The 14,254-nt window shown below is 40.1% G+C and overlaps 1 long non-coding RNA gene across 4 annotated transcripts in view; it reads right to left on the bottom strand.

Annotated features, from left to right (window-relative positions):
- LOC115937900 (uncharacterized) overlaps positions 1-14,254 on the bottom strand; it is a 47,305-nt gene that overhangs the window by 24,121 nt on the left and 8,930 nt on the right. For 3 of the 4 annotated variants that reach the window (XR_014145606.1, XR_014145607.1, XR_014145605.1), the window contains exon 3: positions 12,195-12,288. This is a non-coding gene — a long non-coding RNA (uncharacterized LOC115937900). Of the gene's footprint in view, positions 1-3,323; positions 9,801-12,194; positions 12,289-14,254 lie in introns of those variants that run through there. The other variant, XR_004073107.2, reaches the window with a different exon arrangement.

Here is a 14,254-nt window from a genome sequence, read left to right as displayed (position 1 = left end):
TGAACCATGAGAGATGATGGACTCTGAAAAACAAACTGAGGGTTCTAGAGGGGAGGGGGGTGGGGGGATGGGTTAGCCTGGTGATGGGTATTGAGGAGGGCACATTCTGCATGGAGCACTGGGTGTTATGCACAAACAATGAATCATGGAACACTACATCAAAAACTAGTGATGTAATGTATGGTGATTAACATAACAATAAAAAAATTAAAAAAAAAAAAGGAAATATCCATATTATAACACAACTCTACTGTTGCAAAGCTTCCTTTCAAGGAGGCTCTTTCACTTGATTCTTGACCAGATGGTTGTATGTAGGTAGCACTACTAAAACTTTAGAACTTGCAATGTCTTTCAGAATTTTTAAAATAAACTATAAACTTACAGGTTGGGCTTTTTGTTTTGTTTTTTTAGGGATTTTGTTTACTTTGTCTTACATTTTAGTTACTGAAGACTTACAAGGTTATGTACAGAGATACCATCTTCTGTACCAAAAACAGACAACAGTATGCTGTCAATATTTGTACTGTAATGTGAATCTATACTGGTGAAAGCCAGTATTTTTATTCCTTATTCCTTATTTTTATTCCCTTATTAAGGGGCGCCTGGGTGGCTCAGTCGTTAAGCGTCTGCCTTCGGCTCGGGTCATGATCCCAGGGTCCTGGGATCGAGCCCCGCATCCGGCTCCCTGCTCGGCGGGAAGCCTGCTTCTCCCTCTCCCACTCCCCCTGCTTGTGTTCCCTCTCTCACTGTGTCTCTCTCTGTCAAATAAATAAATAAAATCTTTGAAAAACAAAACAAAACAAAACAAAAAAAACAAAAAACCTTAGTGTCCTTTTGGGGTGCCTGGCTGGCTCAGTCAGTAAAGCATGCAACTCTTGACCCTGTGGTTGTGAGTTCAAGCCCCCTGTTGGGTGTAGAGATTACTTAAAGATAAAATCTTAAAAAAAAAAAAAAACCCAAAAATAAAATAAAATCTTTTTTTTAAGATTTTATTTATCTGAGAAAGAGAGAGAGAGAGAGAGAGCGCGCGCGCGCGCGCGCGCGCACGAGCAGGGGGGAGGGGCAGAGGGAGAGGGAGAAGCAGACTCCCTGCTGAGGAGGGAGCCTGATGCAAGACTGGATCCTAGGACCCTGGGATCATGACCTGAGCTGAAGGCAGATACTTAACTGACTGAGCCCCCCAGGTACCCTAAAATAAAATCTTAAAAACCAAAAAATAAATAAAATAAAATTCCCCTGGCAATATGAACACTTCGTGCCCACTCCCAGGGTAGACTGCTCCCACCATCTTACCCTTGGCACACTACTGATCCACACCCTTGTCTAGTGCCCTCCTATATCGACTCTAAGTTTGACCTTATGATTTGATTAGGCCAATGCTACATTAGTAATCATGACAAAAACAGAAGCTTATAAAAACACAGCTAGGGGCGCCTGGGTGGCTTAGTTGGTTAAGCATCTGCCTTTGGCTCAGGTCATGATCCCAGGGTCCTGGGATCGAGTCCCTCACTGAGCTCTCTGCTTGGTGGAGAGCCTGCTTCTCCCTCTCCCTCTGTCTACCACTCTGCCTACTTGTGCTCTCTCTGTCAAATAAATAAATTAAATCTTTTTAAAAAAAAAGAAAAAGAAAAAACACATATATTGGGGCTAGCTCTTTCTTGTAGTCTTGAGACTGCCACGGGAAGAAGTCTGGACTAGTCTGCAGACTACATGGCCCTACCAACAGCAGCACTTACCACAAGACTTGTGAGTGAGGTCTTTTTTACAGTCCAGCCCTGGTCAGGCTACCAGATGACTGCAGACATATGAGTAACCCTAGGTAAGAGCAGCAGAATCATCTCCCACTTAAGCCAGCCCAAATTGCTGCGATCCATGGAATTATGAGCAAATAAAATAGATGTTCTTCTAAGCCACTAAATTTTGGGGTTCATTTTCATGCAGCAATAGATAACTAAAGCATCATCATAAGGATTTTGGCTTTTACTCTGAGTGAAATGGTTCTATGAACTGAATTGTGTCTCCTCCCTGCCCTCTCCATTCACATGTTGAACCCCCCATGTGACTATATTGAAGATAGAGCCTTTATAGAGGTAAGTAAGGTTAAATGAGGTCATAAGGGTAGGGCTCTGATCCAATAGTATTAGTGTCCTAATAAGAAAAAACACCAGAGAGTTTCTTCACATTTTCTTTGATATGTGAGGACATAACGAGAAGACAGACAGTCTTCAAGCCAGGAAGGGAGCTTTCACCAGAACCCAACCAGGTTGGCACCCTGATCTTGGATTTCTGGTCTCTAGAACTGTGAAAAAACAAAGTTCTGTTGGTTGACCCACCCCGTTTATGGTATTTTGTTATGGTGGCCCAGGCTGATTGATACATATAGGAAGATAATAGTTTTTGAGCCAAGGAGTAACATCATCTGACCTTTCAAAAAAATTATTCTGGCTGCTACATTGAAAAAAACAAACAGAAAACCCAGAGGTAGCTGAGGGAAGAAACAAGAAGACCAGTTAGAAAGGTGGTGGAATGGGGCGCCTGGGTGGCTCAGACTTGGGCGTCTGCCTTCAGCTCAGGTCATGGTCCCAGGATCCTGGGATCGAGCCCCGCATCGGGCTCCCTGCTCAGCGGGAGGCCTGCTTCTCCCTCTCCCACTCCCCCTGCTTGTGTCCCCTCTCTCGCTGTGTCTCTCTCTGTAAAATAAATAAAACCTTTAAAAAAAAAAAAAAGAAAGGTGGTGGAATGATATAGATAAGATATAACAGTGGCTTGGACCACTTGGGTAGTAGCTGTGCAGATGATGAGAAATGGTAAGAATCTGATTTATGATTCTACAAACAAGGTTGCTGACAAATTGAATGTGAGGTACAAAAGAAAGAGACAGTCAAGGATGGCTCAAAGATTTTTTGCCTGAGCAAGTAGACAGATGAGATCATTTAATGAGATGGGGAAGAATGTGAACAGCAATTTGGGGAGCACTGACTAGTAAGATCAGGAATTCTGTTTGAGAATATTAGGTCTGAAATATCTATTATGATTCTGCATTCAATATCGATGTGTGCGTTTTTTCCCCACAATTCTCTAACACCTGCTGGGTATCATACAATTTAACTCATTTCTGACACTATCTACCTGATAGTAGTGTCAGATCCCACGGGATAAGGACTCAGTCCTACACGACTGCCCTCCCCTCACTTCAGATAGCAGGGCAAATCCAGGTATCACTAATATTTCTGACCAAATGACTATGGGTTGGAGACTCCAACATACCCCCCTCCTTGGGTTTGATTAACTTGCCAGAGTGACTCAGATAATTTAGAGAACAATTTACTTGCTAGATTACCAGTTTATTATGAAAGGATAATTCAGGAGCAGCCAGATGGAAGAGATGCATAGGCAAGGTATGTAGGAAAGGACATGGAGCTTCTGTGTCTTCTCCAGGAGTGCCACTGTCCCCGAATCTCCATGTGTTCACAAACTTGGTGGCTCTCTGACCCTAGCCTTTTGAGTTTTTATGAAGACTCCAATTCTGTAGGCATGATTGATCAAGTCACTGGCAATAAATTCAACTTCCTGCCTCCCTTCCCCAGAGGTCAGGGGGGTAGGACTGAAAATTCCAACCGTCCAATCACCAGATTGGTTCCCCTTGCAGGCAGCCCCCATTCTTAGTGCTTTCCAAAAGTCTCCTCTTTAACATAATCTTAGAGGTGGTTGAAAGAGGTTGGTTTTGAATATCAAGATACATTTATCACTCTTATTACTCAGGAAATTCCAAGGGTTTTAGGTGCTCTATGCCAGAAATGAGATGAAGACCAAATACATATTTCTTATATATCACAATATCATACCTATACACATCCATTCAACAAGAGAAATATTCAGTCTGGAGACATAAATTTAGGAGTTGTGAGAATACCTAATTTAAAGCCACGAGACTAAGAATTATCTAGGAACTGAGAGTAAACTGAAAAGGGGAAATACAAAGATTAAGTCCTAGGACACTTGAATGTTCAGAGCAACTACTCTCAAATTATGGTTTGTGGCTCCACGGGGTTCTCTGAAATCTTTACATGGGGGCCTGGAGGTCAGAACTATTTTTGTAATAATTCACAAACAGTAACTGCCTTTAAAAAAAACTGTATTAACCACTGCTTTGGAAATACAAAAACAATGGTGGGTAAATCTGCTGCCACTTTAGCACAAATCAAGACAATATCATTGGGGCGCCCGGGTGGCTCAGTCGTTAAGCGTCTGCCTTCGGCTCAGGTCATGATCCCAGGATCCTGGGATCGAGCCCCGCATTGGGCTCCCTGCTCCGCGGGAAGCCTGCTTCTCTCTCTCCCATTCCCCCTTCTTGTATTCCCTCTCTCACTGTCTCTCTCTGTCAAATAAATAAATAAAATCTTAAAAAAAAAAAAAGACAGTATCATTGAACTCGATTAGAAACCACTGTACTTTTCATCACTGCTCTTGTAGTTAAAATAAAGGTGCCAGTTTCATTGAAAAATGTTCTTGAGGACAGAGTAAACATTACTCATTAAATCTCAACCCTTCAGTACATATTTATTTAGCATTCTGTCTATCAACATGGAAAGTCCTTTTATAGCCAAAGAACTAGGCTTGTCTTAAAGAAAGACACTTGTGCCACTGTTTGAATTGCAAGTTGAACTAACTGATATTTTTCATGGAACACAATTTTTACTTGGAAAAAAAATGACTAACAGAAAAAAATATGCTTTTTCAGACTTGGGTTTTTAACAGACATTTTCTTGAAAATGAACCAAGTAACCTTGCTACTTCAAGGAAAACAACTGATGGCATTCATTACCAGTGATAAAATTTGAACTTTCAAGCAAAACTTAGAATTTTGGAAGACTTATAGCTGCCCCTGTGAGCTTGATAGATTCCCAATACTTGTTTGATGAGATGGTGGTGATAATAGCAAATCTGATTTTTTTTGATATCATATAATGAGATGTGCAGACATTTGGAAGATCTGCATAATTCAAGGAAACAATATTTTCTTTTCTTTTAAGATTTTATTTTTTTAAGTAATCTCTCCACCCAATGTGGGGCTCAAACTCATGACCCTGAGATCAAGAGTAGCATGCTCTTGGGGCACCTGGGTGGCTCAGTTGGTTAAGCCTCCAACTCTTGGTTTTGGCTCAGGTCATGATCTCAGGGTCCTGAGATGGAGCCCTGTATAGGGGCTTCATGCTCAGTGGGGAGTATGCTTGAGATTCTCTCCCTCGGCCTCCGTCCCTCACCCCCTCAGGCTCTCTCTCTCTCAGATAAATATTAAAAAAGAAATACTCCTTCCTTTTCCAAATACATATCTGTGTAAGGTCAGATGTTCTTCATATGCTTCAACCAAAACAACCTGTTACAATAGATTAGCTGTTAAATTGGACTAGGAGTGGGCAAATTTTTTTCCATAAAAGTCCGTATACTAAAAAAGTCCGTATTTTAGGATTTGCAGGCTATATGATCTTTGTCACAAAAATGCAACTCTTCCATTGTAGTGAGAAAGCTGCCATAAACATACAGAAGTGAATGAGTATGCCTGTGTTCCACTAAATCCAGTAAAATAGGCAGTGGGCTGAATTTGGCCTGTAGGCTATAGTTTGTGGATCCCTAGACCTCCAAGATGGACATTAAAGAGATTTTTAAAAATGTAAAACAATGTTAGTCTTATCACAGTTTTGGAAAAGACAGTTTTCTTTTTCACAAAAATGGTATTTATATTAACATGTAATTGATTTATAATTATTATTTTTAACTGAATCAATAGATAATTATTATATATATTATATATATTTCCAGTGGAGTAAATATTAATAGATACAAGCCACGTAACCAAAAGCTTTTTGATGTTCTCAGTAATTTTTAAGATAGTGTAAAGGGGGTCCTGGGACTAAAAAGTTTGAGTAGTAGTAGTAGTTTAAAAGTTGGGGGTTTAAAGTTTAAAAGTTGGCGACATGAGAAGGAACCAGCAAGTGAGACAGCTCACGACAACGTAGGAAAACTGGAAATGTGAATTCCTGGAAGCCAAGTCAAGAAATTCTTTCAAGGAAGATGGTGTGAGGTTAACTATGTCCATTGAGAATAACCTTGTCAAAATGCTAATGAAGAAACCAACAGACAGGGAAGTGTTAAGCTTCAAGGGAGAGAAGGACTAATCATTTTTTGTAGGACACTGGAGAAGAGGAAGGTGATGGTATCCAGAGCACTGGTTGAAGACTTTGTTTTAATGAGTGAAAAGTCCCACTTCTATTGAAACAAGAGGTAGTAAATAAAGGATGAGGGCAACTGCAGACACATTTGTAGGTGCAGAAGCAGGAAACTGAGGGAGTGCCAATCTGATGGCTTCTATTTTCGCTTAGAAGTAGGAGGTGACGCATCTGTTGAGATGAGGGGGTGAAATGTTTGGAGGCTTAGAGGATGAACAAAGTGAAAGGCTAGAGAAAAGAGAGCTGACTAGGGAAATTAGAAGGGAATCCAGGTAATGTTGAGTTTCCAGGTGGGATTTAGGATCATGAATATATCATTCAATGCACCAATCTGTATAATTGTTGGTTTTTCTCTAGCAAATATTTAACAGTCCAAGTGTTAGTACAGATTTACAGGCAACAGACCTGCTGGACAGGGGTAGGTAAGTATTTTTCTGTAAAGAGACAGATAGTACATATTTTAGGATTTGTGGGCCAGATGGTCTCTATCACAGCTATTCAACTCAGCCTCTGTAGTGTGAAATCAGCCATAGACAATATGTAAACGAATGAGCATGACTATATATTCAAATAAAACTATTTATGGACACTAGAATTTGAATTTAATACAACTTTCATGTGTCATAAAATATCCTTATTTTGAAATTTTTAACCAGTTAAAAATGTAAAAATAATTATTAGCTTGTGAGCCATACGAAATAGACAGTGGGTGGGTTTGATCTGCAGTGCCCACAATTTGTGAACCTCTGCACTAGACTGTGGCAGATTATTTTTTTTTTAAGATTTTATTTATTTATTTGTCAGAGAGAGCGAGCTAGCACAAGTAGAGGGAGTGGCAGGCAGAGGGAGAAGCAGGCTTTCTGCTGAGCAAGGAGCCCCATGCAGGACTTGATCTCAGAACTCTGGGATCATGACTTGAGCCAAAGGCAGTCGCTCAACCTACTGAGCTACCCAGGCGTCCCTAGACTGTGGCAGATTAGAAAAAGTTGCACCATCAGGAAAGAACTACCCCAGGACTTTGAATACAGCTTGGGTTGGTTTCCACTCGTTCCCTTTGTAGGGTGCTCTTGTGTAATGTATAACATGCATCTATTTATTTTATTTTTGTTTTTGTTTTAAGTAGGTTCCAAACCCAACATGAGGCTTAAACTCATGACCCTGAGATTAAGAGTTACATGCTCTACTGACTGAGCCAGCCAGGCACCCCAATATGCATCTATTTATATGATGGTCCTTGCAGAGTTAGTCTATCTGGTGATATGACAAAAGGAAATAAAGTATGGGAATTGAGGATATTGATACAAAATGTCTGAAGTGATGCACCACTGCAATATAAACAGGATAGAAACAGAAGTTAAAGTAGAAAGCAGCTGATAGACACCCATGTCAGAGGGTCAAGGGCAACTAAGTCTTGATGAGCTCAAGGAACTGATGGTTAACAGAAGTGACTAAGGGAAGAATTGGAAGGAAGATCAAAGTTCTAGAGTGGTATGTTTGCATGTAAGATTTTAGAGTGAAAGAGCTCCAGGTTAATAACAGGATATGGCTGGTTCACCCAGGGGTCAAGTCTTTGATGAGAAAGAGGTAATGACCAAGTTGTCAATAAGTGACAGTACCAACAAAGGTTAGAGATTGATGTCATGAATCATAAAGGAACAGAGAGAGTACAAATGTAATGATCTGAAAATGGTTCAGGGACAAAGTGAAGATCCATCAGTTGCTCTAACACATGCCTGACACTCCTTGGTCATCTCCCTTCTAAAAATTAGCTCCCAATCTTTTGCTCCTGTACTCCAAGGAGTTAGGTCCTTCGAGATCCTTTTCTTTCCTCCCATAGAACTGGTCTGGCAGGAAGACAATAGTGAAGAACCTTAGAGGCTAACAGGTGAGGGAGCAGAAAAGCTTGGTGAATAATTTTTGCTTTGAAAAAACTCATATTTTTCAATTGTCTACTGGAATCTCCAAGTTGAATGTATTAGAGTCTTCTTAAGCTAAATATGTCCAAAATAGATTTTAATTTCCTCCTTGACACATTCTACCGTTTCCCCTATCTAAACTTTTGCTTCCCCTTGAGTATATTCTCTCAGACACAGACCAACCCTCCCTGCCACAATTCCTTTCACAGCTATCCTTAATCCATCCAGCTATCTTTATAGCCACTGTTACTTCTCTGCTTCAGGCTGTCATCATCTCTCATCTAATAATCTCAATAATCTCCCTAACAACCCTGACTTTATTTGTGATTTCCATAAATTGTTCATCATGGATTTTTTTTTTTGCATTAATTTTGATTTTTAAAAAATATTTCATTGGGGCACCTGGCTGGCTCAGTCAGTAGAGTGTATGACTCTTGATCTCAGGGCCCTGAGTCCGAGCCCCACGCTGGGTGTAGAGATCACTTAAAAATCTTTAAAAAAAAAAAATTGCATTAAAATGTCATTTATCTTGTTTACTGAATCTTCTGGTGCCTCCTTCAATTGTGCATATAAAGCAAGTGCTTCTTCACTCACTTGACCCTTGCTCCAGCCCTACTTACTACCTCTATCTTGTCTCTTGCAATCTGTTTTCCAAACAGCAAGGACAATCAACTAAAATACATATGTAGTCATGACACATTTCTGCTTAAAATTCTTTTTTTTTTTTTTTTAAAGATTTTATTTATTAGAGAGAGAGAGCACAAGCAGGGGGAGCAGTGGGCAGAGGGAGAGGCAGGCTCCCGCCAAGCGGGGAGCCTGGTGCGGGGCTTGATCCCGGGACCCTGAGATCATGACCTGAGCTGAAGGCAGATGCTTGACTGACTGAGCCACCCAGGCATCCCTCTGCTTAAAGTTCTTGAGTGAATCTCTCTCAGGTTAATTCAACAAAACTGCTGGTCTCTGCTTACTATTTTAGCCTCTTTTGTAGATTTCCTCCTCCTTTACTCATCATCACCGTGACTAACATTATGCAAGAGCACAGAATGAACACACTGGTTTTAGAGCTTTACATGCATTATCTCATCCTATATGAGGAGGTGGGGTAAACACTATTATTTTATTTATATATTATTTTATAGCCAAGGACACTTTAGTATAAAGTTCTGAAATTCCCCACATCTAGATTTCTTTTATGCTTTTCCCCATGTTTCCATTGTCTGGAAGACTCTTCAATCCCCTTCTCTAGTTGCTTCCTGTGGCAGGCTAAATAATGCCCCCTTGTCCCACAGAGACATCCACATCCTAATCCCGAGAACCTCTTACCTTACATGGTAAAAGAGAATTTACAGATATGATTAGGTTAAGAATTTAAGAATTTTGAAATGGGGTCATTATCCTGGATTATTTGAGTGGGTCCAATGTAATCACAAAGGCCCTCACAAAGAGGGAGGCAGGAGGATCAGAGTGAGAGAGAAGATGAGATATGGAAGTCGAGGTCAAAGTGATGCCATTGCTGAAAGGGGGCCTATGAGCCAAGGAATGTATGTGGTCTACAGAAGTAGGAAAGGGTAAGGAATAGATTCTTCTCTAGAGCATCCAGGAGGAATACAGCCCTGGAACACCTTGATTTTGGACTTCCAATGTCCAGTGACCAGAACTGCAAGAAAATAAATTTGTGCTGTTTTTTAAAATTGATATATAATTGGCATATAACATTATATTAGTTTCAGGTATAAAACATAATTATTTGATTTTTGTACATATTGTGAAATTATCACCATGATAAGTTTAATTAACATCCATCACCACACAGTTACATTTTTTTTTCTTGTGATGAGAACTTTTAAGATCTACTCTCTTAACAACTTTCATTAAGTATAGTCACCATGCTGTACAAATATATGTTGTTGTAAGCCACTAAGTTTGTGGCAGTTTGTTACAGCAGCAATAGGAAACACTTCTCAGGGAAGCCTTTTCTGATAACCGTCCCCGCCAATTGGATTAGCCACTCCTCCTCAATGTTTGCTCAACTCCCTGTCCTTGCCTCTCCCATAGCATTGGACTTGCTGCATTGCATTTCCTTGTTAGGAGCCCATCTCTACCTCTAGGCTGTATGTTCCTCCAACAGGGATCATGTTATATTGTTCCTCCCTATCCCCAGAGCCTAACTTAAAGATACACACCTGCGGCTCAATAGATATTTGTTGGATGATTGAATGAATGAATATGACTTCTCAATCAAAGAGGGCTAAGGTTTTGTATTTATATTAAAATCATAGGTAGTGGCTATTTAGTTTAAAATGCAACTGAATTTGTCTTCTTAGCAAGAAAAGTAAAAATAAAAAAGGCACAGATTGGACTTTCCTGAATGCCCCATAAACAAAAAAGGAAGAAATGGTTACCTCAACAACAATGAGAAATCTGCTTTCCTTAGAGAAACAAAGTAACAAAGCCACAGAGAGTGAAATAATTAAGAAATTTTGAGGTTTAGCAGGGGCTTCTAAGTTTTTTATACAGTGAGACATATGCCTAGACATGACATATGTGCCTGCTACCAGAAGTTTTTATTCATGACAATAGTGAATTAAATGTGGCTGTACTGGGCTTGCTATCATAGCATGTGACTCATCATGAGTCAGGGCCACATGACATTTTATTTATTCTTATCTTCTTTTGTTGTAAATCTTTGTTACACCCCAGTTTCACAATGTAATTTTAGTATGCTGATTCTCAAAGGCAGAGGTCGTTAGAGAATTTAGAGGGATCATTACAGAGTCACCTGAGTTTCTCTCCCATCCTCTACCTTACCACCTGTTCAGAACTCTGGCATGGGGGCTGTGTTCTCTGCTCAGGGTACTACAAGGCTGAAACCAAAGAGTCAGCTGAACTGAGTTTTTGTCTGGAGGCTCTGGGGAAAAATTCACTTCTAAGCTCATTGGTGTAGTTCGCAGAATTCAGTTCCTTGTGGTTGTAGGATTGAAGTTCCATTTACTTGCTGGCTGTCAGTGGGACCTGCTCTGAGCAACTAAAGGCTACTGTTAGGTCTCTTCCCCTGTGGCCACCATTGTTACTTCACAACATGGTATGTTTGCTTTCTTCCAGGCCAGCCAGAGCACAGTCCTCAAACTTCACCTCCTGCAACCAGCCAGAGAGAAAACTCCCTACTTTTTTTTTTTTTAAAGACTTTATTTATTTGAGAGAGAGAATGAGATAGAGAGAGAGCATGAGATGGGGGAGGGTCAGAGGGAGAAGCAGACTCCCTGCTGAGCAGGGAGCCTGATGCGGGACTCAATCCCGGGACTCCAGGATCATGACCTGAGCTGAAGGCAGTTGCTTAACCAACTGAGCCACCCAGGCGCCCCAAAACTCCCTACTTTTTAAAGAGTTAATACAGTTAGGTCAGGCCCACCTAGATAATGTCCAGGTAAGAGCTGGTAAGAGCTCAATGAATGATGAGCTAAAACTCCAGAAGAGCAAAGGCTCTTCTTCAGCTGAAGTAGTAGTTTCTAGATTTTACAGAGTGGGTAAATTGGCCATTCATATTTTGAAATTTGTGCATTGTCTAGAAGATTAGAAATCCAAAGCTTTAGCTAAGTTTTCTGTTATTCAGAGTACCAGATGTCTTAAGCAACAACTGTGTGTTTTGTAACCACTTAATAGAGAATGATTAAAAAAAAAAAAGCCCTGTTATATGTAACTGATGAATTATTGAACTCTACATCTAAAACTAGTCATGTACTATATGTTGGCTAATTGAATTTAAATTAAAAAAAAGGGGGCACCTGGGTGGCTCAGTCGGTTGAGTGTCTGCTCTAGGTTTAGGTTGTGATCTCAGAGTCCTGGGATTGAGCCCTGCATCAGGCTCCCTGCTCAGCAGGGAGTCTGCTTCTCTCTCTGTCCACCCCCACCCCTCCTGACTTACGCTTTCTTTCTCAAATAAATAAAAAATAAAATCTTTAAAAAAATAAATTCTAAAAAAATAAACAAGATGTTAGTTGATTAACTAACTAAATAAATAAAAATAAAAGCCCCCAAGGAGCAAGGTACTTACTTATTTTCTCCTAGACCCCATTTCTGTAATTCCAGTTACCATCACCATGTGACAAGGAAGGCCCATCAGTGTTTTCTCTGTGGATAGGTTACACCTGGCAAGGTAAGAAGAGAGCTGAAATGAGCCTTTGATTTAGTCAATTATGATGTTGACTATAAAAAAATATTTTAAGGGATGCAAGGCTGGCTCAGTTGGAGCATGCAGCTCTTAATCTCAGGGTTTTAAGCTTCAGCCCCATGTTGGGTGTAGAGATTACTTAAAAAAATATATTTTTTTAAGTATTTTAAAATAACTATTATATTTATATTTTAGCTTGTTACATAATGAAACATCAAAATAATATATCCTATGATCAACTTCATTAATTTATTTATTCTTTTGACCCCAAGCAAAAAATTTCCAGGCAACTTTCCAATGCCATCCATCAGCTGTTTTTTCCTTACATCCTAGTTATTAAATCTTCATGTGTTGCTACTCCAAGCCTATAATAATTGAGGAAATTGACTAAGGTATCCTCATTCTGCTAATCCCTGCTTATTTTTCACAAAATTACTAATCATCAGGGAACATCGGAAACCATCATTTCTGAGTCAGAAAAACAGAAAATGGGGAAAGTTGTGGATGACAAGAACTCTTGGAACATTAGACAATCTGTCTTTTATCTGGAAAGAGATGGATTTGATATACTGTCATTATAAGTTCAAGGTGCCCCAAAGCTAGGATTATTTGATTTGAAATACGTAACTTTTAAAAACTAAGACAAAGTAAAAGGAAAAAAGTATAAAGGATATTTTTGTCTTTGTATCTTACTCTATGTCACGATAATTTTTGTATTTATGCAACACCTCAATTAAAGGAAGCCCACCTTTCAAGGCCCTAAACATAAAAAACAAAACATTTTAGTTTGATGTCATTTTAGGCATCAAGGTCACTTTGCAAGGGAAGAAGTGACTAGGTTATGACAATGGGTCCTGCCCACAGATGTACTTTTCAAACTTTAGAAACAGTGAAGGCAATACATTTCACCAGCAGATAGCTTTTGCCCTATTGGAATGCTGCTTGAAGCCACCACGCTAGAGCCAATCCATCCTGCCATAGAATCTATCCTGCTATGCAGAAGAGACCTGACAGCCAGTGCCAAAATGACAGATTTGTAAGGCCCACATTCCAGTGTAGTCAACCTATATGCAATTACATGAGTGGGTCCAGCAAAACCTACAGAACTGACATAGGCAGGCCAGGTCTGAGGACCCAGAGGGGGGTCCCACAGGACAAGCCAAGAGAGTCCTTCCTTGGCTTCACACAGGATAGAAATCAAATTCAAGCCAGGAGGAAGTGAAAGCAGAGTTTACTGAGTTGTGTAAGTGATTGAGTATAGCAGATGGAGTGTCTGGGAGACTTGGAAAGGGAAGGAGAATGAGTCTCTTTATTGCTTGGGGTTAGGGGTTTATATTGGAAAGAGGTCCAGGGTACGTGTTTCTTCAGGAATCCAGGGCAGGGTCTGATCAAAGGTGAGTGACAGGTGAACAATAGGTGTTATTTCAAAAATCACTGAAGATAGGGGGTATTGATATCAGCGTCAGCAGAGGTTTGTTCAAAGCTAATGTCCTGGAACACATTTAGGATCCAGTTCTTGGATGTCATCAGGTATTTGGGGGCCTATGATGAAATTCAAAGAATGATTAACTTTCTTGCTTTCCCGTTGGAATGGGAACATAGCTTCTTTGACTTATTCAGATGCAAGGTGAAATATAGAACATGAGGAAATGGGGCCTGGCAGAAAAAGCAGAGATGGAGCCTTTCTAAAAAGGAAGTCCCTTTAGTTTCCCCTCTCAGAACTATCCAACCAACCCACAGAACAGTGAGCATAATGAATTCTTGTGAAGTCACCAGGTTTTAGGGTGGTCAAAACAGATTAGAATAATTGAGGAAGACTTCATGGAACTCAACATGAACAAAACTTTTTTCTTGACTTTCAGTCTCGACTTTCAGACTTCATTTTTTCTAATAATGATGCCACCACTTCTTTTACTCTGTTTTGAAACAGATGCACTTTTTTT

The sequence above is a fragment of the Leptonychotes weddellii genome, chromosome 5 (assembly GCF_054177405.1).
Source record: "Leptonychotes weddellii isolate Sample4059 chromosome 5, ASM5417740v2, whole genome shotgun sequence".
Classification (NCBI taxonomy): domain Eukaryota; kingdom Metazoa; phylum Chordata; class Mammalia; order Carnivora; family Phocidae; genus Leptonychotes; species Leptonychotes weddellii.
The sequence above is the reverse complement of the archived record's forward strand: the minus strand, read 5'-3'. Positions and strand labels throughout refer to the sequence as shown.